The sequence below is a fragment of the Dreissena polymorpha genome, chromosome 12 (genome assembly GCF_020536995.1).
Source record: "Dreissena polymorpha isolate Duluth1 chromosome 12, UMN_Dpol_1.0, whole genome shotgun sequence".
NCBI classification, from domain to species: domain Eukaryota; kingdom Metazoa; phylum Mollusca; class Bivalvia; order Myida; family Dreissenidae; genus Dreissena; species Dreissena polymorpha.
Window position 1 is genome coordinate 20,682,387 of NC_068366.1, and position 26,912 is coordinate 20,709,298.

At 34.0% G+C, this 26,912-nt stretch overlaps 1 protein-coding gene and 1 long non-coding RNA gene across 2 annotated transcripts in view; both read right to left on the minus strand.

Moving 5' to 3' along the window:
• Positions 1–26,912, minus strand: part of LOC127853986 (sushi, von Willebrand factor type A, EGF and pentraxin domain-containing protein 1-like) — a 252,427-nt gene that overhangs the window by 156,067 nt on the left and 69,448 nt on the right. The window lies entirely within an intron of this gene.
• Positions 3,111–3,896, minus strand: LOC127853995 (uncharacterized). The gene is made up of 3 exons (XR_008036867.1): positions 3,733–3,896; positions 3,490–3,561; positions 3,111–3,348 (listed from the first exon to the last, which is right to left on the minus strand). It is a non-coding gene; the product is annotated as an uncharacterized LOC127853995 (long non-coding RNA).

Consider the following 26,912-nt stretch of genomic DNA (forward strand, 5'->3'; position numbering starts at 1 on the left):
TTATTATACATGTATATGAAAGTATAATACTAACTTCAAATACACTGCGTACATAAAGATAAGCAATTTTACTTCACCTGTCCATGTCTCAGTCAGTTTAACTGCAATATCGGTGATCTTGAACTAACTTATAGATTATCAAACGAAGTTTTACTTAAAATCAAGGTCTCAATATAACTTTACAAATTCAAATAACATATAGAATTCAACTACCAAATGATGATAGGCATTACTTAACGTTATGCTTTACTTTTAACATAATATTTTACACAAATGGTTTGTTCATATTATGTTCGTATTCTAAATAATCGATGTCCTTCAGGTAACACCTTTAACTCCGAGAAGTGTCCATGCTTTAAATATTTAGATGCTAGATTCATAATGTATTATTGTATTACATCGTAAGTCAACGAACGTCACTTCCCACTTAAAATAAAAATAAAATATTTCAGGGAGATCTATGCATGTCGTGTATGTAATTATATGAAATGAACAATTGTAGGTTGCGAAACACATCGGTCAAACAGGTCGAACGCTTAAAACTGGTTTAAGGGCGCACGTTGATCCAATTAGAAACGTCAACAAATTTAGCAATTTAATATGCTTTTATTTTTAATCTACTAGCCATTCTGTTTAAAATATTTCAATCAACCCGTAGGGCGATATATGTTATATTAATACAACGAATGTTAGGTATTAAGTCAACGTTAGTAACCGGAGTCAAATAGTAAAGAAGTTTGCAGACACCTTATCTTCCAGGATCAAATTGAAATATGTTTAATGTCGCTAGTATTTCTAAAGACAATTCTATAAATACATTTTCCAAATTGTAAAAATTCATTTGGAATAAACGTTCACGTGGTAAGCGAAAAATGGTAATGTTTGTCGAAAATCCAAACGTTCGATCGTTTCAGGCTGGAAAACAAAATAATTCGTATGTGCCCGATGCTGTCTTTCAGTTACTGCTTTAACCAGAATTGATGATGAATGCAACAAAGTCGTTTTCAAACAGATCCATATTGTGTGTGTGCTATCATTATTCAATTATTCAATCTTTAAACGACAATTGTTTTAAACCGTTCACGAAAAGTCAGAAACAAATTCAAAATACCGAATAACACGTATCTGTTAAAATAAAGTCAAAGATTAAATTGATCTTTCTTTTTTTTTATAATAAAGATGTGCCTAAACTGATACCTCCATATTTTCTGGCGATGTGGAAACGCCACTTATTTGTTATTATACAAAACATGTTAGATATTTTGAATAATAATTCCAAAATGTATAGTATAAACGTTGTAAATAAATTGCTTGATTCATTTTCCCTATGTATCACATCATGAAGAAAAAGGAAGACAATTTATACTTCTATATTGCACAAGTTATTTGAAAAGCATTTGCCATAATAAAAAAGGAAATAATTCGCAAATTTTACCATTTGTAAACGTATGTTTTCCAATTTGAACTTTACAAAATGTTTGATTGTAAACTAAATGTGTGGTATTAATTTTGGAAAAAAATCTGCATATGATTATAGCTGTAAGTGTTACACAAATAGTTGCAATTTTGATTTTGTTGTCTTGAAAACAATAAAATTTAGCGCAGTAAAAATGTGTTCCAATTTGTCACACTTCAGCAAGAACAAGTAGCTGCATATATCTGAACTCTGAACTGACACTATGCACGGAACACTAATTTTCATTAGCAATACAATAAGCATATTTGATACTTATTGATATCATATACTTGCTCCTGAAGTGATACACACTATGACACCTTCATTAATAATTGGGTGATGCCAATGTTTACAGGTATACACGCCAATTTACCAAAAATAATGCAATTTAACGGAAACATGATTTCTTACATTCATCTGCCAGGTTTATGCCCGTTATCAGATTGCCAAACACATTTGTAATGTGTCAAAACGGATTAACGCAAATTCGTTAATTTGTGATAAAAATGCATCTCTCCACAAATTGAGTGTACTTAAAAGAGTTATTAATTTTGAGGGATAATCTGGGTATCCGAGTTATTGGAGCCACATAAATAATAATTTTTGCTAGAAAAGAAAAAGAGGGTGTCCGAAAACTAAGAGTGTCCGAAAGCTTTAATTACGGTTATTACATACCTCGATGAATGGACTCATAAGGACTGCAAAATTGGTGAGATGATCGCACTGACAAACAGTTTTGTTTTCATCAGAATTTAGCAACTCGCAACCGTCACTGGCCCAATAACCCGTTTCATTTGTTCTAAATACAAACACAATCATATCAAAGCTGTGCCGTAGACTAATTACATACATACCTTCAGCCCCAAAATATACAGACATATATTCACAACTACATATACTGGTAAGTATTTATTTCATCGAATAATTTTTAAAGTACCTGCTAAACGTCCAATAACTGCAAACAGGGCGTGTGAGGTTTGCCTAAAAATGAAAGAACAGAACCGTAAAACCATTTTCAATCGGCATTTAAGTGTTAAAACATCCAAAGCCTTTTGCACACGTTGTACATATAACAATATAACAATAACCCGCATTTGCAACATAAAGTGTACCTTCATTCGTTCAAATGTCAGCAATACAGGTGGTTTCAGCTTTCCGAAGTGATTGGAGAGAGAAAGTGAGAGAATAGGACCATTTATATGCTGATCGTTTGTCTTGGCTCTGTAAAATACGGGACGTTTCTATGTTGACGGAATTTTAGATTTGGTCAAAAGCAAATAAAGTTTCTGATGTAACATTTTAAAACAGTCGAACGAACAATAAATAGATCTTAAACAAGTTGTCATTTCGATAAATTACAGTACCCTGTAGGTGTTTCTGAAGTTTTTGGTAAAACATGGCTCATATCTTTATAAATCACAACGGTCGCAATAACTTCGTTATCACCTGTCAATCAAGAAAACGTATTCATTGATATACAATAACAATTAAATAATTAGTAAAACTCGCATGTAAAAAACGCATGTTTGACAAGTATATGCAATGTTTAAAAGCAGGATAAGTTTTTATTTATACAATGGACCTATTATGCAATAATTATTACGCAACTCTCTAAAATAAATTTAAAGTAAGTACCTACCAATTGCCTTCGCCTTCAGTAGAATACTGCTTTTGGAGGTTTTCGCCCAAAATTGATCTTCGTGCTGATCAATCTTAATGTCTGCGTAAGGAAAAACTATGTCTTGCTTGTTAACTTTTTTAACCTCAAGTGCAACGTTTTTCTGCACAATCGTAATGTTTGTGAAACCTTCTTCGCCCGACGCCACTTTTTCCCTTAGGGCGACTCCAATTTTGTCTACAGACGCCAACATGTTTTCTCCACCATAACTTTCCTGTAAATACAAAATATTATTTACTGTATGAAGTTAATTCAAGTATCAAATTATGTGTCCTATGAATGATTATTATTTGAAGCTTAGATTCATATCATGTCAAAAAGCATATTTGTTTCTAAATGGTTGTTGCTTACTTACATGTTGCTTCATGGTTTCCCATGATTGTTTATTTCGTTCATCTACTAGGTTGCTAACAGACTGGACAAATCCCTGAAAACCATATATAACAATGCTTCCTTCGTTTCCAAATTACGTACAATAAAATATAAAACTACAGTGCTAATTAATAAAGAGTTAAGTTTGTATTGTTCGACGTCGGTTTCAAAGAAATACTATCCTTAAACGGGTAAATATGTTCTGGGTTAGTAGTATTACGTATACCTTAACAACATTTTCTGTCGGTAAGCTTTTGTTCAGGACAATTTCAGCGACTCTTTCTAAGATGCTTGCCAGAACTGTGATCTCAGCATCAGTTAAGAGTTCTGAGGTTTTTGTCGTTGCTTCGTTTCCAGTCACATTTACTATCTGTTCCAAAGCAATGCTGACAATGTCAGCCGTGGCATTGCTCACATACGTTTCGACCTGATTTAATGGCAGTGAAACACACGAACTATAACACTTAAATATGAACATAATATTTCTTTTTTTTTAGGTTAGAGATCTACTCTACCATATCAAGTTGAAACAATTAATTCATTTTTCTTAAAGATAAATGCAGTTGAAACAGTGTCTATTGTATTTCCTTAACGAGCACATATATCCAAACAACTGTTGCATCTTAGACTTCCTATAATCATAAAAGTAAATCAACTGAAAGCTACAATGCCTATACACGCACCTTTTCGGCTACATTTGTTACTGTCTTCCTGACACAGTTGTACTGTGGAAGTTGCCAATTGCCATCTTTTAAACATGTTCTTGTAATGTTACCTAAAATTAAATTATCATTTGAATAAAACACATCCAGATGTGTTATTTTTTTGACCGTTTGAATACTTTTATTGTATGCTGCCATACTCATATAATATTTTATCAAAATACGTTTAGAAAAAGTTCAGTTAATTAAAGACAAAACACTTTGATATGATATGATACCTTATATATGGCAACAAACACACGAAATACCTTCGAATCCTTCTTCACATTGCTGTACGCGAGTGGAGCCTTGAATTATTTTCTTCCATTCCGTGCCGCGATGGTCGACATTGGTTTCGCATACAACTTTCGTTTTATCTGAAATAGGATACGACAAGGATGATATATAAATGCTGTTCTATTATAACTGTATAAAATATATTTTCGTTCAAACCATTACGTTGATTCAACTTCAAGCAAACTATGACGAGTTAAAAGTTAAATCATTCGAACATCACTTATTCCGCTACAATACCCTTACATATCATTTCAATGTTCTCAAATGAAGAATTTAGCGTGTTTGATAGTTTATTTTAAAATGCTATTGTACCAGAATTCTTTCCTTTTGCGCTTATCTGGTGACATTTCTATGATGCATTCTTATCACCGGATAAAGGTCATGAAACCTTGCAGACGAATGCTTTCGGGCAATGGACCATTACAATTGCGTTATTTGGTAAATAAGTATGTAAACCGGTAATAAACCGTGGTTTCACCCAACAGCTTAATGTGAACTATATATAACAAAACGTATACTATATCGCGTAGTATTTTACGCGTACGTAATATTGTTTGTTGAAACAATTGACGTTATTAACATTGCATACCCGTATCCGATCGTCAATGCAATTTTTTAAAAGTGTCTAAAAATTTCAACCACAAGTGATTTTATCTCTAAGCTTTCGGACACCTGTATTCATGTATCTTAATTTTTGGACATGCCAAAACTTAATTATTTTTTTAGTGTCCGATAACTTTGGGTTTTGTCGGTATAACTGAGGGGGGATTACATTACGCTTGATTCCAAACTCCAAGCAGCCCGCAGATAACAATGCGCGGGAAATTTTCGTATAAACACTTATATAACACAATATGTTGCATCGTTAACTAACCTGTAATGTCACATGAAGCTTGTTCCCACTGCCCATTTGCCATGCAAGTAATCCGCGGAAAATTCGTAGTGTACCCAATACTGCACATGACAATGGCCTTTGCTCCGTAAGCTGTGTTGTCCTGTTCAAATAGCGAGAGCTGACCATTCAGAATGGGTAATAGATTGCCACAGTCTGCAAGCAAGATAATTATATTATTATAATATCCGTTTGCAGTAACTGTAGTTACTTTAAACTTCGAAATCATTTTGAATAATTATTGGATTATTCTGCAAGTTAAACTACAGTGCAAATAGTTATATTCAAGGATGTCGTCCATAGTTTATATGGGCGTGTTTTATTTGGTTATAATTTTAAACGTTTTTGGTACAGATTTAACATACAAACGACCACGCAACTAGCATCAGCCTATGTTCTATTTTTGTGCATATTAAGTGATTTTAAATTAAAGCATATCCACCTTTTCAAGCGATTATAACATTTGTGTGAAAAGTATTTTATATCAATCCAGTGCACATATAAACATGTCCGTTTTTCAAATTGCGTTCTCTACAATCTGTCGTGTGAAACATTCACTGATACCGATTTGGAAGAGGAAAGCCTGACTGATATGCCAAAATATTCATGACATGTATTGCTTTCATAAAAGCACGACTCGATACAATTCATCATGTGTTGGGTAAACTAAAACGGGGTATCAACCTAATGCATTAAGATTTAATTGTTAAAAACTAATGAGCCTCTAAATGATATATATATACTTATAATTGCTTGATTTATAATTACTTAATTTATAATTGCTTAATTTCTAATGATGGCGCTATTGTAAATTACGATTCATGTCATAAAGTTGAAAACATAATCATATATATTGACGCTATGGTACCAATTGGGTTGCATGCAGCTACCGACCACATGCCATCAAACATGCACGAAATCTTGCTTGCCGTTGGAACGTAACCAACGCTGCAGTTGACGTTGGCACCTGCACCAAACGTACTAGTTCCCTGTTGAAGTAACGTCAGATTTCCGTTTTGCAAAAGCGGAAGTGGTCCACAATCTTACGAAATGAAAAAGCAATTTCACTACGTGCTAGAAATCGGATTGCGTGTTTATCTTATGGATTAAAGATTATACGAAACTTTTTATGTAAATAGTTTTGGTATTAAAAACGGATTTCACGAAATTTTATTAAAACAAGTCTACGTTTGTAACATGTATGTTGTTACATAAAGGCTATATTTAACTAGTTCAATAAGCATCGTACCTAATGGGCGACATGACGCATTTTGCCATTCTCCATTTGCCTCACACATAATCTGTGACGTATCATGTTCATAGCCTGTCGCACAACGTACGTTGGCAAGTGAGCCGTATGTTGTATTAAATGCATTGAATAGAACAATTGTTCCATTTCGAATAGATACAGGATCTCCGCAATCTTAAATACATTGTAACATATGTACCGAGCATCATCATATTTGATTATTATATGTCAATTAAATTACAATAATAACTACTGCATTTCTCGATGTGTCCTTGCATCTGATATTTCACAATCCAAATTAACCATTTAGACCAAATGTGTATCATTTACCTATTTACGACACAAACATCGAACGGATAAATCAAAGAATAAGGGATTTAGTAAGCGTGATGAATAGTCTTACCTCACATGTAGCTAAGTATTCGCATAAAACTTGCGTGTAAATAGACACAAGGTCGTAATTCGAATTAACAAGCAATATAATAAATAGAAAAGTAATTCAATTTAATTACAATTTAATTATTCAATGGTTATGATTTGTCAACAGAATATAGATCTTTTTGAAATACGAAGAAATGAAATAAGTACACGTTTCAGCTAATCCCTTGGCTAATGCAAAATTCAAAACCTAGCATAATGCAGCAAACATTACAGATCATCGTAAAGCATCTCGGGAAGAAATAGTTAAACATACCGCGTGCGTTGCACGAAGCATTTTCCCACGTTCCACTTGTCGTGCACGTTATTTGTGGCGTGGTGGGTTCATAACCTGTGTTACAGCTCACATCAGCCATAGCTCCGTAACTGGTATTTGTTGGATCCCTTAATGATGTATTCCCGTTTGGCATTGGCTTTGGCAAACCGCAATCTGAATCCAAGTACGTATTTAGACAAAAGGGCACACAAATATTATCTTTCTCATTATGTGTTATGGATTGTAACAGGGCTAATGAATGACGTACACTAAGAATAATTTGATATTATGTGTAGAATCACAATGACAATTATATCGAACAGTTCGTTTTGTATAAATGTATATGTATATATGAATCTATAACATCATTTAATTCAGCTGACATCATATTCATCTATAAAGTGTTTTACTTCAGTTGCATATTTTTAGAAATCACGTCGGAAAGAATACTTCAAACGTCGCATTACGGTTGACAGTGATATCAACTAATGACCTCGTCCATTACAAATAATACAAATGATTGAATAACTATTAATGAATATTTGTCCACCTTGCAATCGGGAGAATTACTGAGAAGACAATATGCTGACTAGAATAGCATGAAGATGTCCAATTATGTTATTCGTTATCGTATTGGCTTATCACCAAAGCTTGAACTTGAAATAATAAAAATGTATTTGATATGAAATAAATTACATTGGTTATCTTACCTAGCAGCTCACAAGAAGCGTTTTCCCACAGTCCACTTAATACACACACAATCTGAGATACATTTGCGAGGTATCCAGGATTGCAAAGAACGATGCTTAATGCCCCATATGTTGTATGTCCATCGTGCGATGTGACATGTCCGTTCAAATTTGGTAAAGGCCTACCACAGTCTGCAAACGTACAAACATAATCAGTTTCACAATACCACCTGTAAAACAAGTCTTTGACGTCTGTAAGCCATAACCGATAGACACATTGACATCTTTATACCAGCTAATTTTGCTCATAGTGTTTGAATATCGCATATTAACTATAGACCCGGCTACCTTCATGGTTTTCTTTAAATATATTATATTTCAAACAAGCGTGCAATGTCGTTCTTAATATTTATAACAGATCTAACCCATTGTAACGCATTGCGCCCCCGACCATGTGCCATTTGCCGTGCATGTTAACTGGATCCCCAGATACTGATGTCCAATATCACAATAGAATGACGCCACGGCACCGTATGTTGTGTTTTAAAAAAAAACAATTGTACTATGAGGAACACTCGGTGCACCACAATCTGTTTTCAAATATATTAACATTTACAATCGGCAAAACATGCGAAACATGTTATGACAACCGAATTGAAAGAGAAAAGTGCCACAAATGTATGACAGGACTCTTTTTTAAATGCACGGTTCAATACAATCTATTCAGTTGATGGATAAAACTAATACGGGATATCAACATATTGAATTAAGAAGTAATTCTTACAAACTAATAAGACCTATAAAAATGTATCTGCTTAAAATTGCTGCATTTCTAATGATGGAACTATTTGTAACGTTAAAGAATTACGATTCATGTGATAGGCTTGAACAAAGAATCATATGTATTGACATAATGATACCAATGGGGTTGCATGTAGCTGCCGACCACATTCCATCAGACATGCATGTAATCTCGATTGCCGTTGGAACGTGACCGACGGTGCAATTGACGCTGGCACTTGCGCCAAACGTACTAGTGCCCTGTTGAAGTAACGTTAGATTTCCGTTTTGCAAAAGCGGAAGTGCTCCACAATCTGACGGAATAAGAAAGCAATTACGGTGCGTGCAAGTACTTGGATTGTGTGTTTATCTGCTGTTTGCATGGTCAGATACAATTATTTATTGAACAAAGCTTGTTCGAATAATTATTAAATCAACAATGTTTTTTCTTATAATCATTTGCATTTGCAATACATTATTATTATGCAAAATTGTATACTAACTGCGCTTTTAATAAGTCTGTTGCTATACAATACCATGATATTTCAATAAGCATTGTACCTCGTGGGCGACAGGTCGCATTTTGCCATTCTCCATTTGCCTCACACATAATCTGTGATGTATCATGTACATAGCCTAGCGAACAACTGACGTTGGCGAATGCTCCGTATGTTGTATTGAACGCATCGAATAGAACAATTGTTCCATTTTGAATAGATGCAGGCTTTCCGCAATCTTAAATACATTGAGACATGTACAAAACAATTACCAATAATCTGGTATAATCATATTTGATAAATATGTGTGGATTAAATTACAATAGTATCAATTCCATTCCTCGATATGTCCTTGCTATGATATTTCACATTCTGACTTTACCAACTAGACCACATTTTTACCGACTATTTACAGGGTGATAACTATTTTAAAGTCCAGAGAAGTTATCAGAATAGATAATCTTGTCAACCTCAATTAGTCTTTTACTTTAAGCATTTGACCAATAGTCTATACTATACCGGACGATGTATTCAACACAAACATCAAACGGTCAAATGATAGAAAAGGGGTATAAAAAGGTTGATGACTAGCCTTACCTCGCACTTAGCCTAGTATTGATCACAATTCTCATAACACTCGCGCGTAAATATACATTGACCTCAAAGCATGGTAATTCGCATTAAAAAGCAAAAAAAGGGAAATAATATACTTTCGATGTTATTGCAAATGTATCACTCAATGGTCATGTTCAACTCAGCCAACAGAATAACAACTTTATGCAATACGAAGAAATGAAATAAGTAACAGTATCTGCTAAATACCTTTGCTTTCGAGACCTATAATCATATAGCACAAATGTCGGATCACCCAAATGAAAACTAGGGAAGAACTAGAATTACATACCGATTGCATTGCACGAATCATTTTCCCACAATCCACTTGTCGTGCAAGTTATTTGTGGTGTGGTTGGTTCATAACCTGTGTTACAGCTCACATCAGCCATAGCTCCGTAACTGGTATTTGGTGGATCTCTTAATGATATATCCCCTTTTGCAATTGGTTTTGGCAAACCGCAGTCTGAAACCAAGTTAATTATAGACGGAAATGCACACAATTATTATATTTCTCATTCTATGTTATTGATTGTAATTGGGCTAATGAATTACGTAACCTAGAATTAGCTTGACAATGTTTTCAAAATGTATATGAATATATTAATACATAACATAATTAAATTTAGCTTATTTTGTATTCATCTTATACATGTTTTTGTTAAACTGCAGACGTGAAGAAATTATGTAAAATGGAATATTTCCTATGTCGCATTACGGCTGACAAAACGATTCCAAATACGAAATGATTACTTAAGGCATTACAAATAATACCGATGATCGCGTAACTATATACTGTAAATAATAAATATGTCAAAATTGTAAACCGCCGGAATACGGAACAAATTATAGGGTTACTAGAGTTCATGAAAATGTCAGATTTTGTTTTTCATTATTGTTTTTACTTATCAAGAAAACCTGAAATTGTTTTGATAAAAAAATCTATTTTATATTTTATAAATGTCTATGGTTATCTTACCTAATAGCTGACAAGAAGCGTTTTCCCACTGTCCGATGGATACACACATGATCCGAGATACATTTGCAATGTATCCAGCATGGCAAAGAACGTTGGCTAATGAGCCAAATAATGTAGTATTTTCATCGTTCAATGTGATATTTCCGTTCAGAATTGGTAAAGGACTACCGCAGTCTGCAAACGTACATCTTGATTAGTATGAAACTCATTTTACCTATACTGTTTTAATATTTAACAAACTAAAAACATTTGAATTTAAATAAAGACTTGGCAACCCGTAATGGATTTCTTTAAATATGTTTTATTTCAATAAGGAATGTAATGACGGTATTAATATTTGGAACAGGTCTAATCTGTTGTAGCGCATTGTGCCCCCGACCATGTGCCATTTTCCTTGCATGTTAACTGGTTTCCCGTGTATTCATGTCCAACATCGCAAAAGAATGACGCCACGGCACCGTAGGTGGTGCTTTCAAACAAGACAATGGTACTATGAGAAACACGCGGTGCCTCACAATCTGGTTTAAACATATAAACTTTTTTACAATCGGCAAACATACGTAACAAGTACTGACAACGAAACTGAAAGCGAAAAGTGCCACAAATGCATGACTCGTATGTTTTTTTTTTCAAAAATGCACGGTTAAATACAATCAACATCTTCTATTAAGAAGTAATTCTTAACAACTTATAAGACCTATATAGGATGGGTCTCCTTAAAATTGCTGCATTTCTAATGATGAAACTATTTGTAACGTTAAAGAATTACGATTCATGTGATAGGCGTGAACATAGAATCATATATATATATATATATTGACTTTATGAAACCAATGGGGTTGCATGTAGCTGCCGACCACATTCCATCAGAAATGCATGTAATCTCGATTGACGTTGGAAATCGACCAATGGTGCAATTGACAATGGCACGTGTGCCAAACGCACTGTAGTAAGTGCTCTGTTGAAGTAACGATAGATTTCCGTTTTGCAAAAGCGGGAGTGGACCACAATTTAACGGAACGAGAAAGCAATTGCAGTGCGTGCAAGTATTAAGATAGTGTATATGTCTGCTGAACTGAAGATTATACACATTAAATGACGGAATAAAGCGATGCTCGACTAATTATAAAATCGCAAATGTGATTTCATTAAAATATGTTGTATTTGCAACGCATTATACGAATATAGTAAGAAGTAAGAATCTCGCAAGGCACAGTATGTGGTGTTTTCAATCAACACTATGGTACTATTTCCTATTCAATAGTAGTATTTATGCCGTGACAGGAAGAAAGTAATAAAGGGTATCAGCATATTATATTAAGAATTAATTCTCCAACTAGTAAGACTCTAAACCTGCGTTATATTCATATACATTGATTTCAGAATACCAATAGGATTGCATGTAGCTGCCGACCACATTCCATCAAACATGCATGTAATCTCGCTAGCCGTTGGAAAGTGACCAATGCTGCAATTGACGTTGGCACCTGCGCCAAACGTACTAGTTCCTTCTTGAAGAAATGTCAGATTCCCATTTTTCAAAAGCGGAAGTGGTCCACAATCTGATAAAATAAGAAAACATGCAGTTAATGCAAGTTCGTGGATTGTGTTTATATCTGCTTGATTAGACTAAACTGCTTATGGAAATATTTTGTATTTGCAACGGATTATACGAAATGAAATAAACAAATCTACGCGTTTTGAATATGTGTGCTGTTATATAAATACTTTATTCAACTTGTTCACTAAGAATAATACCTTGTGGGCGACAGGACGCGTTTTCCCACTCTCCATTTGCCTCACACGTAATTTGTGATACATCATGTTTATAGCCTGGCATGCAACTGACGTTGGCAAGTGCGCCGTATGATGTATTGAACGCGTCGAATAGAACAATTGTTCCATTTCCAATACGTGCAGGATCTCCGCAATCTTAAATAATTGGATACATATGCAAAACAATTACAACGGATCTGATATAATCATATTTGATAAATATGTGTGAATTAAATTACAATAGTAACAATTCCATTCCTCAATGTGTCCTGCTATGATATTTTACATTCTGACTTTACCAACTAGACCAAATTGATCACAATTCTCATTACACTCACAGGTAAATATAAATTAACATCACAGCATCGTAATTAACATTGAAAAGCAATGAACTAGACATAATATAAGTTCGATGTTATTGCAAACGTATTACTCAATGGTAATGCTAAAGTATGTCAACAGAATAAATATTTATGAAATACGAAGAAATGAAAAAAGTGCAATAATCTGCTAAATCTCTTTGCTTTCAATACCTAGAATCATATAGTTCAAATTCCAGATTATCCTAATGAAAACTCGGGAAGAACTAGTAATACATACTGATTGTATTGCACGAAGCATTTTCCCACAATCCACTTGTCGTGCACGTTATTTGTGGTGTGCTGGGTTCATAACCTGTGTTACAGCTCACATCAGCCATAGCTCCGTAACTAGTATTTGTTGTCTCTCTTAATAATATATTCCCTTTTTGCATTGGTTTTGGCAAGCCGCAGTCTGAAACCAAGTGCTTATATAGACGGAAGTGCACAAACTTATCTTTCTCATGTTGTGTTTCTGATTGTAATTGGGCTAATGGATGACGTAACCTAGGAGTAATTTGACATTACGTGAAAAATTGATACACAAAGCCAATCACAAAGAAACGTTATTTTACTTTTAAACGGAACTGTATTAATTAATATATTCCATTATTTAATTAAGCTGATTTCAGATTAATATGTAAAGTGTTTTGGTTTAACTTCAAATTTAAAGAAATTGTGTCGAATGGAATATTTCCTATGTCGTATTACATCTGACAAGACGTAATCTTATAAAAACGTATTAACCTCGCGGTTTGCAGGACACTATTTCCCAAGTCCCGTTTGCCAGGCACGATATTGGAGTTTTGCCCTCGAATCCAGGATCGCAGTGTACATATGCCAGTGAACCGTAAGAGGTTCCTTGAGCAGACGTTATGTTTCCGTGGGGAATTAATGGTGGTAACCCACACGCTGAAACGTGTTTAAAAGTAAGTAGAGTTATCCAAAATTAACTGTGGTCTTTTTGCGTTAATATTTTGAATTACCGTTACATGCATTAGAAAATAGAATATCCTTCTTAATAACGTTTATGTTTTCATTAAACCCTTGAAAAAAGGTCAAGAACTAAGACGAGCATAAATAAAGGTGACGATTCAGATGTGTAATTTATGCTTATATAGTTCTCAAATATCAAGTCGTTGGTGCTGAGTTAAACACTTTCGTTCTTTGTTATTCAACTATGACTTGCTTTGATATTTGAATAATGTGTGTGTGGTCTTGGGCTTAAAACAAAGGTTGGTTCGTTTATAAGATTTATTCAATAGAACCAAATTAAGTACGCATTTGGGAATAATAAAAAGCTATTATAATTATTTTTAAGAGTAATTAAAGGGGCCTTTTCACAGATTTTGGCATTTTTTTAACTTATTCATTAAATGCTTTATATTGATAAATGTAAACTTTGGATCGTAAAAGCTCCAGTAAAAAATCAAGAAAAAAATTTAAAAAAGGAAAAGAACATTGCCCGGAGCAGGTTTCGAACCAATGACCCCTGGAGTCCTGCCAGAGTCCTGAAGTAAAAACGCTCTAGCCTACTGAGCTATTCCGCCGAGTACACATTCGTGACGTATTTTATACCTTATATAAGCAATCTTTGTAGTTTCACAAAATTTAACGACAAAAACAGAACTCTCCAAATTATTCAATCGTTTCGCGTTGCAACGCTTTATAATTTTTAGGTTTTAAAATCATCAAAAGATGCATATAATGGCTGTATTAGAGCATGGTTAATGTTCAGTATTACTGTTTCCTCACAAATATCATAACTAAAACGAAAACTTACGAATCTGAAACAACTTTTTTCAATTTTGTCAATTTACCAAAGCGTGAAAAGATCCCTTTAAACTTTGAAACATTTCATTATTTTCAACAATTCGTAAGTATGAATAAATATGTTTTACAAAATGCGTATTGTTACTTGGAAAATTTCGACGTTAAGAGTTAATAATAGTAAATATAAGCAAGTAATTATCCGAAAAAACAACAACAGCAACGTCAAACAACAAACAACAACAACTAACTTATACTGCTGCAGTATGCATTTGTCCATTGTCCATTTGACTGACATTCAATAACAAGCGAACTCTTCGTGTAGCCTTCGTTACAATACACCAGCGCGTATGAGGCATTGTCATGCTGCAATCTCAGAGCCCCGTGTTCAATAGATGGCAGTAACCCACACACTGAAAAAATGCGTTTTCGTGCAAAACGTTTACGCAATAGAAATTTGTTCAAAAGACAATTGTTAAATAGTTACGAAGAATGGTAACAATATTAAAGATACTAAGATACATGTCATTAAAGTTCTTTACTTCAATGAGAATAGTATGAGTAATAATAATCGCCCCTACCAAAAGATTTATCAAACAACATTTTAGTCCGACTGATTATATAATGGTTCCTAACTTATGCGAATAAACGTAGGTATTAAAGACGTAGTTTTTTCAAACTATGGACTATATTATCTTTTATAACCTCCTTGATAACTTCAGAGTTTAATAAAATTGGAATGTGTCGTTCATTCAAACCTTTTATAAATTGATATCATGGATAAAATGATAGAACAATAAAAGATCCTTTGTTACAAGATGTTGCATTTCCATAACGTTGGAATGTTAACAATAATAAGTGTTACTCATAACTAATGCTAGTGAAATCGACAATATATACGATTACAAACAGTGGTTATTGTTCCTACCTGAGACATTACACGACACACCCACATCTTCATGGTGGCCGCAGTCTTGGATACCCCAGCCGTCGTGTTTGCAGTTGACGATTGATGATTCTGATCCGTTACAACGAACTTCGTCAAGCAATATGTTACTGGTTCCTGTGTCATATTCTCCCTTTTGTAATAGCTTTCCACTATGAAGTCTGAAACAAAAGCGTGGTTATAAGAAATCCAATGAAAAACATTAGATATAATATTATGCGTATGTGCGTGTTGTTTCACGCAGTAAAACCCCCACAAAACCTGATTAGAATGAATACCTTTCCTTCAATATAACATCATGCCTTTAACCAGAATATGTCAAGAAATCTCTCTCTAGGTTAAAATAAAAATAGATGGTATAGAAAACATTGACGTAAAACATTTATTCCTACCCCAGCTCATTACAAACGACTGTGACAAAATGCATATCCGTGCCGTCATCACATACGGTTCCCCACACGCCATAATAGTAGACTTCCACCCTCCCGGAAAACTGGGACTGTCCTCCTTTTAGTCGTACTTGTGCTGCAAAAATAAATAAGGTTTAGAAGTGAAAAGTGTCACCACATTTAACTTTGATGTTGATAAATCATCAGAAGTGATTTGCAAGCGGTTATTTTTAGGACACATCTATGGTGCACAGATTGATAATTTTTATGCCTTGAGGAATATCAAATGAAAATAAGAAAATAGGGCGAGTTCTAGCGAGTCCTAGTTTTGTTTCCGTGCCAAACTGACTATTCATTCTGCTTACCGGCACCACTTATTATAATGATTCTACTAATTTGCATTTTAAAAGCCCTTTAGTTAAATTAAGCTGACACTAAAAAAGTTAACGACATTTTCAGAACCTTAATACGCTTGCATGCATTCGTGCTGGCCAAAATAAGTCCTCTTATTCTTCCCATCACCTCTTGTCATTTTTATCTTTAAACAATACTACACTAAAAAACTGCCCCCCGCCTACATAATTCAGTTGAATATTTTTTTATAAATTCAGTAAAACAGATTTAGTGTACTGCTAGTATGCCTCGTATCGAACAGCTGAGAATTATCGAAGATTTTATTTATTTTATACACTTTACTCGGACACTGCAGTTCACTGTTTTTCTGTTTAGCAATAGTAGGCAATATCGGTTACAAATTTAATTTATATTGATGTATGCTTATAATATTTACATATTGGTTTAATATTGATAAACAATATAAAGACATAAAGGGTTATTGCGTTGAAGTGTAAACTTTATCTTTGATTAAAGAAATAACTGCTCAAAGAATAGTCCGTTTGCATCACGAGTTATTAAATGAAAATTAAAAAGCGCGTAATTGTTTATTTCAAAAAGACCATGTGTAGACCATATGTAGATTAACAATGCATTGTAAACTCTACGATATACGCTACACGTCAGATTGCATTCTGTATATCTTTATTGTTTGACTCCGCGCTTAAGTGTGGAGGTGTTTTCAATTTAATGCAGTGTCAGTATATTAACTGCACGGGTGAATATACGATTAACTGTATAACCATAGCTACGTAAGGTTGACTGGAGAAACAAAAAAGTTATAAGGTCATCACTTATTAGGTGTTAAATGACACGATGCCATTTTCTAAATTTTAAACAAACACATGAACATGAACAAATTAAGTAAAATAATATATATGCATACATAAATTGTACCATTTTTAAAATTTAAGATAATTCATTGCGACCAAGTGACTGTAAGTGGTAAGCCAATACCAAAACGTTTACTCGTATTTGTTACATACGGAGATTAAATTTCGGGCTTTTGTCGCGACGAAGTGTAAAAATATTTCAGATATCTTCAATGAACGGGGAAGTTGGATATAGGGAAACTCTATTTCAAAAATAACGTGTTACAGTTGACCGTTTTTCTCAAAGAATGAACGTGAACTTAAAAGTAGCTATTGCGTTTTTCGCAACATGCTGTCACAAATTATGTTAAATAATTTATGTTCGTAACCAAAACTATTTCGAAAAGTATATCATTACGAACCCTTGATTAATTAATGAAACACAATAATGTACCGCTTTTATTGCACATGACACCGATGTCATCATCGTGCCCGCAGTCTTGCACGCCGAGACCACTGTGCGTGCAGTTAATGACTGAAGCTTCAAAACCCGTGCAGACAACATTACTCAACTGAACTGGACCTGTTCCTTTGGAAAATTCTTCATCTTCTAAATATCTTCCGCCTTGCATTCTATGCGGAAATAAAATGGGTAATATATTCAAAATAACAAAAAAGCGTACAGCATAAAAATTTAATACTCGTGCATGCATATAAAACACAAAAACGCATTAACAAAAGTGTCAATGGTTCTCCTTATTTTTAAGTATGTTTATATATCAAAGTGAAAAAAGAGGCTCAAAACCTTAATAAATATGTAACGTTTCTATTGATTGATAGGCATAGCAATAAGAACATTATAATTTTCACACCGTACCCCAGTTGGTTACATATGACATTGGCTATACGAACGTCCCGTTTGTCTTTTGCAACACATACGGTTCCCCACAAGCGGTTCTGGTAAACCTCTACCCGCCCACGATAAAAGGAACCATCGCCCTGGAGCCTCACATTACCTACACGAATGGGTGGCATCAAATAAATGAACGCTTAAACAATATTCTACCAATTCCCAACACATTCAATATGCATTAGGGCACCGTTGTAGAAACAGTAAAAACAGTAAGTAACAAACGCGCATAGCCACCATTGACCTATGTTTGATGATGAACGAACTAGTAAAGGGATATTGAATATTTTAACGTGATTAATGATTATTTGAATATAGATATCAAAAACCCATTTAAATGATAATTTGATATAAAGGAAAAAACTACAAAAATATCTTAATGAAAAACACTACTGTGTACAATTAGTTTGGAAACATAATGGATGTTGTGTACGATGATCCAACTAATTTTAGAGTAATGAATTCATTTTAAACGAATTGCACGGAAAATATACTTGAGTCAATATAATAATATAAATAAAAAAGTCGGAATTTCACTCTACTACTTGTTTCAATGCTTTTTCCTTTATATCTTATAAAATAACACACAAAGAGGTGTACAAGATTGACGCTTGGGCGAGCGAGAACTCCATTCCTACTTAATAAATGTTTTGCCTTTAACACAAATTCAGCTATAATTAATAAGTATAATTTAACAGTAAATACTCGTACTAATCGGCTCGCAAGAAACATTCTGCCATCCACTTGGCAGACACCTTATGACGCCCTTGCTTGCAATCTGGAATGCACTGTAGCCAGGTCGACAGATGACCTCCGCGTTTGAGTTGTACACAGTTTGTCCGCTTGCAACTATATGTCCATTGTCAATTGTCGGTGGCATTCCACACTCTGAAATTATGCACGATGCTGTTTCATATTTATGCAGAAATTCTGGAATGTATTTTGTTGATGCCAGTTGCTCCCATAGCCGACGTTTTATATCAGTGGGAAATGCATCATATATATGTAGATGATTTGAACATAATGCACACGTTAAAAATATCTTAGGAATTACAGATATGACCACCCTTGACCGCCAGTTGTAACTGGATTCCATTTAATTTGGGCTGCAGAGGAGAGAGTGTAGAGCACACATCGTAAATTAATCCCGAGATCCAATAATATATGTCTAAAATAAAGCAAATACATGCCGCACACCTATCAGCAACCGTTTAAGCAACATCGCTTGAGATACGTGTAATCAACATGTATTTGAATATATTACACAATGAACACAGGGTGAAAAGGAAATGACGTTAAGTCAATAAATCAGTTTAAATGAGCTCAAATGTCATATTATACAGAAACCAAACCCCTTTATCAGCGTTGCAAATGGTCCTTTAAAGAAAATCATATGACACATTTAAAAAAAAAGACTTAATCTCACATATGCTATTGTAGATATTTTTACGCACAAAATCATATAAGAGTGTATAGACAAATTGTCATATCGCATGTATCCATGTCTCTGTTAGCTGGACTAAACGAGTCTACAGTAACTTTATGCATACTTTTCTTGTTATATGACCAATTTGACAACATTATCGAACATGTTAATCTCACTGTTTTACATTTTAAATAATTATACCATATTAATTTAGCAGTAGATTGGTCAAGTATAATATTATTTCTATGGACTTACCGGCATCTCCACATAATACACCAACGTCCTGGAGGTGTCCGCAGTTGTTATATCCCCACCCGCTATGCTTACAGTTCACAATGGACGACTCAGTACCAGTACATGTGACATCATCTAGCCATATTTTCCCCGATCCTTCAGTATAGTCACCCACGTGCAGTTTTGTCCCATTTGACATTCTTCAAATAAGTTTGTAAAAGCTTGTATAAATCGATAATTACATGATTTCAAGTCAGTAAATGTAATTAAAGGAAATAAGTAACTTTTGAACCCATCATCTAAAGATAATCTATTGTCACCATATGTAGTCATTTACTTAACGCAAGTGCTCAATTCCAACTACAATACAGATATCAAAATACAGCGACGAAATTATCAAAACTTTGCTAACCAACCTGGAGCTTTCAATCAAATCTATGAGTATTTTAAATAAAGCAATATACATAAAGAACACTGATTAACGGTTTACTATAGGCCGGATATATCTGTCTACAATTAGTTTTCTTTACCGATTTGATGTAATTTTTAAATATAAGTAACTACCACAAACAGGCCATTCATGTAAATAATATGGTAACATAGCACATATTAGATTGTTTATCTTAATGTTTTGCTTATTGCTACTTCCTGGGTCGAAGGCATCATGCTTATAAAACGCTTCCAAACGCTTGCACACTTGCAATCATTTATTTAAATTAATTGACAACGGAATCCAGTAATCTGACTTGAACATTACGTTACCAGAAGTTGAACTCTATCGGTTTCTCACAAAGTGGCATATGTTATTATAAGATTTTCATATATTTGAAAGTAATCATTTACCAATAGGTGATACGTGTTTATATGTAACCTATGTACGTAGAAAAAACTAGAACTGTTTAAAAGGACGGTCTTTTATTCGCGCACATCTGATTATCTTACATTTATGTCCTTGGTATCTGGGCATTGTTTATAAACATGTTTGTGAACTATCATTATGTTTGTTTATACAAAAAGTCTCACCTACCCGAGCTCTTTGCAAAGGACGTTTGCGAAGTGGATGTCGGCGTTGTCTTCACACACTGTCCCCCAAACACCGTCGTGGAGCACTTCAACACGGCCCCAGCTGTTGCCACCACCAGCAAGACGAACAGTAACTATAACATTGCACAGAAGTTGATTTGACATACGATATAATATCAATTGACATATGATAGAAGTTCAATGGACGGTTTTGACCATTAAAACTGCCAAGTTAATGTTAGAAACATATAGCTTTATTGAAACGTATCGTCCAAAACACGTTTTAATCTATTAACAATTATGATAAGAAAATTCTTCCGATGGTAGGCTGAAATAACAATATATTGTAAGACACACATAAAAACAATATTTGTATAAAAAAAAAACGTTCGACGAAGGATTAACTTTCAGGTACTTTTTTTTTTTACAGTTATCATGTTTTTTCCTTCAACATGGACGTCATTAAAGGGATAACGTGGAATATTTTCCTTCAATACAAATTGCTTTCTTTATTCGGGTGGTGATTTATTAATACGAGTCAAATACCAGATGGAAAATGACATGGCATCAATTAAAACGCACCCGAGCTTTCCGCAAATACAAAACTGTCACCGTGAGGACTAATTAAAAAGAAATCCCAGATTACTCAATTGCTAATTAATCGACCAATGGCATAAATAAGCAAACATGTAAAGAACATTTTCCTCAGTTCGATTTCAAGTTTTAAAACGCTTGTTGTACACGGGCTAATTATTGTGTTTGATTTTTTTTTGTTAAAGACATATACGGATTCAGTATAATAACATTAATCAGTATTCTCCGTACAATTTTTAGAAATAAAAGTTATCAAGTGATGATATGGATAAAAGAACAGTACGCAGCACAGTCCAACCTAGTAAGGTTAAAGACTCTTTTAACTATTATGCACAGCAAAGTATAACATTAGTCGTATGCTTGAGTAAAAACGCAATGTTGTTAGAACTAATAACGATCATGTATGCTTAAAATATACCTTTTTCTTAGGGCACAGACGTGTCAAGGGTTCCTGTGTTAATGACTTAAATTTATGAGAATACATTGGAACATAAAAAAGACATAATAACCCAGCATCTATTTTTATTTTAAAATACGCACTTTATTTCAATATATTGTTAAGAAAACACACTATAAGTTTTAAACCCGGTAAATGGAGAAGTTTATCCGGTTTGACAAGAATACAAAATTAGGCCTCGTGTATCTTGTCCTATTTTAACCACACAAGATTAAGCTCGTTCTATGATGTTTACTGGTCTTACCGTATAAACATTTTCAATTCAAAATTAAAATGTTAAATATTTACACTATTGATTTAAACGTTTTAAGCGTTTTTCGTCGAGAATAGTTAGTCACTCGATGCGATGAACATAATTGGTTCATAGTAAATAATGTGTATATTTAAGTATGAAGACGGTGCTCTTTTGTATAAGTCTTCATAAATTGTCTGTCTGTAAAAAAGGGTAAATGTTAGGAAAAAGATGTATAAAGAAACGTTTCAAACTGGGGAACACGTCAAGTTGTTATTTTTAACATTTAAGCATTAAATAGTGACATAATTACAACAATAATTTGAAATTCAACACAAAGATGAAAAATGTTTACACCAAGAGATACGTTTTTGTATTGAAATTAGTATTGCAACGAAAGTATGAAATACCTGGTGGTACCGTGGATGTAGCAGCAAATCCTGGTATGCAACTCAATACTAATTGAATAAGAATTGTCTCCATGGTTTTTCCTTACCCACGATAACGTCTAAAAAAACATATTTTAGTTTTTGTATCCTGCAGTTGGTTATATGTTCTACACGAAAACTTGAATTATCGTCACAATACGTACACGTTTCTATAGGAATGAAACGTATGTGGTTATGAAGTAATAACGATTTTCACTTTACAGAACTGGGGGGAAGAGACACATTTAAAATATTTAAACTTTAAATATGTGTAAGCTCCATCCTCAACCTACGCACACCGATTCAGACAGTTAAAGTGTCTTTAAAATACACCTAACTTGTATAGAAGGATTAAGCCTTGACATGAGTAATACGATCTAATAAACATAACATTATTTTTCGTGTAAAGTAACCGTGATATTGCAAACAATCTGCTAAAGCATTTGAAACTTGATCATGTTTCGTTAACAAATAAAAAGACTACGGCAAGGTAAACAAGTTTTGTGAATCGTTCATAATATATATTTTACGGTATCAACTACGGTATCGAAGGTACTTTAACACGAGACCCTCATTATATGTTTTTATTTTATTAATAAACTTCATGTTCAAAACAATGTCATCATTAGTGACAACAACTGCACAAAATGATTCAAGCCTCTAACATATGCTGCAACCTTTATAGAGATCGGGACTATACATACGATCAACCTCATAACTAGTGTTATTCCTCTTTTATATATCGTGAACTAAACAATATTGTTCTTTCATAAATAGCCATCAAATTGGCAGCACTGATATTTTTCTCATAATCAATATTTCACTTGTATCATTAATTGCATTTAATATATCTGCATTATTATAATAACATTTTATTAATTATACGTCATATCATTACCAGAACCAACAACACCATCATAACTATAACTAATAACACTTGAACCGTTATCAAAACAAGCATTAGCGATATCAGCCGAAATAGCAGCATCAACATCATTATCAGCAGCAGCAACAACATCAAATTTAGCAGTTAAAGCACTCGTTATACTGCACGAAGACAGTTCATTTGCATTTCATAGTTTCCCTATAAATCTTATTTGCACCGTATTATAGTGAATGTCTCTATCGTCAAAATTGTATCGTCCGTGCTTTAATAACGTTTATTGAAAATATGTGACAAGATGCTGACGCGCTAAAAGATTTTTGAAACAACAGACTTAATATGTCTTAAACGTTTGAACTACTGTGATTAACAAACACACTAGTTGATGTCACGTGTTTCCTATATGCATACTTTTACAAACCACCAGTAAATTATTAAAATCTGTATAACATTATACACGCTGATAACTCTAGGGACAAAAGTTATATTTTTTTAATTTTTAATACACAAGATGTTTTGAAATACAGCTTGTCAAGGATATTTGTCACTTATGCGTGAAATCACTTTGTTTATAACATATTAAGTTAGCGACTTTAATGGAATACATTTCATTACCTGAACATTGTTACTCTGACAATTTGACGTTATTGTGCGTATTGTATATGAACTGATGAGCTGTGCGAAACCGGTCGGCACAGTTTTATACAGTTTTTCTTATACCCATGCGACGTTTGTTTACTTTTTCAATATATTGATATCTTAGTTCGGATGCACTTTACATTTTTACACACACACACACACACACACACACACACACACACACACACAACACACACACAACACACACACACACACACACACACACACACACACACACACACACACACACACACACACACACACACACACACACACACACACACACACACACACACACACACACACACCACACACACACACACACACACACACACACACACACACACACACACACACACACACACACACACACACACACACACACACACACACACACACACACACACACACACACACACACACACACACACACACACACACACACACACACACACACACACACACACACACACACACACACACACACACACACACACACACACACACACACACACACACACACACACACACACACACACACACACACACACACACACACACACACACACACACACACACACACACACACACACACACACACACACACACACACACACACACACACACACACACACACACACACACACGCACGCACGCACATACACACACACACACACACACATATATATATAGCAAAGACATACCACCCACAGTAAACAAACAAAATCCCTTACAATATAGGTTTTTAACCTACTAAAAACACAATGTTAGCACAATATCTCCATCCTGCACAAACTTTTAATATATTTTTAGCACAAATGACCTTGACCTTCACCGAACTGACCACATATGCAACCCCAATATACGTCAGCTAGATACAGGAGATGTTGCGTTAAAACGTTTATCTAAACTAAAAAGTAAAATAAAGACAATAATTCTGCTAATTCTGGTAACATAAAATTGAGGTGTTATTTTCTGTTTTTTGCCTTGTGCGACAAGCATGCCATGGAATCTGTTTGCAAAGTGGTTGCTTAAAAAATGTCAGAAAGTATTCAAACAAAATGATTATCAATGACATTGATATAGAGAATACAAGTCCAAAAAAGTAGAATAATAATTAACTGGAAAATATGTGTTTTTCTAGCATAGCATTAAAACTACTCTAGCAGTTATAAAACATATTTTGTCATTAAGTCATAATAGCGTGTATATATTTCCTAAAATTAACAATCGAACAATTAACCGTCAAAACCAACAAAGTTAAACCTCCGGAACCATTTAACATTTGTGTGAAAGACATTTATACGCCATATTCCAGAAAAACATTTTTTTTTATCGTCAACACAGTTGTGCATTGGCATTTTCATCATAGTTTGGTTGAAAAAACTTCAAGTATGCGCATGAGTGGCAGTGTACGAATGTTTTCTGCGAGCACTTTAAACAGAAAATTAAGCCAAGCGTTATAACTGAAATCGAGTTTTCAAACACCAATGGTGTTTGTATTTATTTTAATCACATTGATTACAATTTTGGTAACCATCCAAATTGGATTGAACGGGCCTTTACACGTTTTGGTAAATTGACAAAATTGAAAAAAAATGTTTCAGATTCGCAAATTTTCGTTGTAGTTATGATATTTGTGAGAAAACAATAATACTGAACATTTACCATGCTCTAAAATATCCATTATATGCATTTTTTGACGATAAAAAAACTTGTAAGTTATAGAGCGTTGCAACGCGAAACGATTGAATAATTTGGAGAGTTCTGTTGTTGTCGTTGTATTTTGTGATACCACGAAGTTTGCTTATATAAAGTATACAATACCACCCTCATTGCATAAGCACGGATGGCCGAGTGGTCTAAACGATAGACATTTACTCCATGGCTCCAGGGGTCAGTGGTTCGAGTCCAGTTGAGGGTTACTTTTTCTGTCTTTAATGTTATTCTTGTGTTTTTTACTGGAGTTTTTTAGATCTAATGTTTACATTTATCATTAAAAAGCATTGAATGGCAAACTTCAATACATGCCAAAATCTGTGAAAAGGCCACTTTAACGGTTTTATGTTTTCATAAGTCTCAGTGCTCACACTACTGCCATTTAAGACATGTAAGAAAGTGCTTCATCCGAAGGACGATAGTATTACTATTTGGTAAAAGGCTAATGAGATCCAATAATGTCAATTGCAATGTCATTCACCTCTCGGCATAAACAGAAACACAACTTCGCAAATCATAATTACGTTAAATCGTTTGCGTATGTATATCATAGCAAATTTAAAGTAGCTGTAATAATATTCGCTTTAGAGAGACAAAAAAATTGCAGCATTCTTGTGTTAACAAATAAGACATTATTTTGTCTTACCTTGTTCAATCTATATTTGTCTCAATGAAAATGATATTTGAATATGGTACAACGTTTATAACTGTTATTTTCTTCTATGTGTCAGTTTTTTATACTCAGGGGAACATTGTCTATAATATAACTCAAAACACTAAAACTTATACCTACAAAAGTAAAGAAAGCAAACCAAAACTGACGTGCACAATATCGTGTTCATACGGTGGCAAAGAGGTGACAATCACTCTTCTTTTTTTTAATTTCACTCCTCTTTTTTCTATGTCGTTCCAACAACAAATTAACTCGAGGGCACGACTTATTAACTATTGGGAACGAGAAAGAAAAAAGAGAATTGCAAATCTAAATAAAAGAGGAATGCAAAGAAAAAAGAGGTTTAATAAATA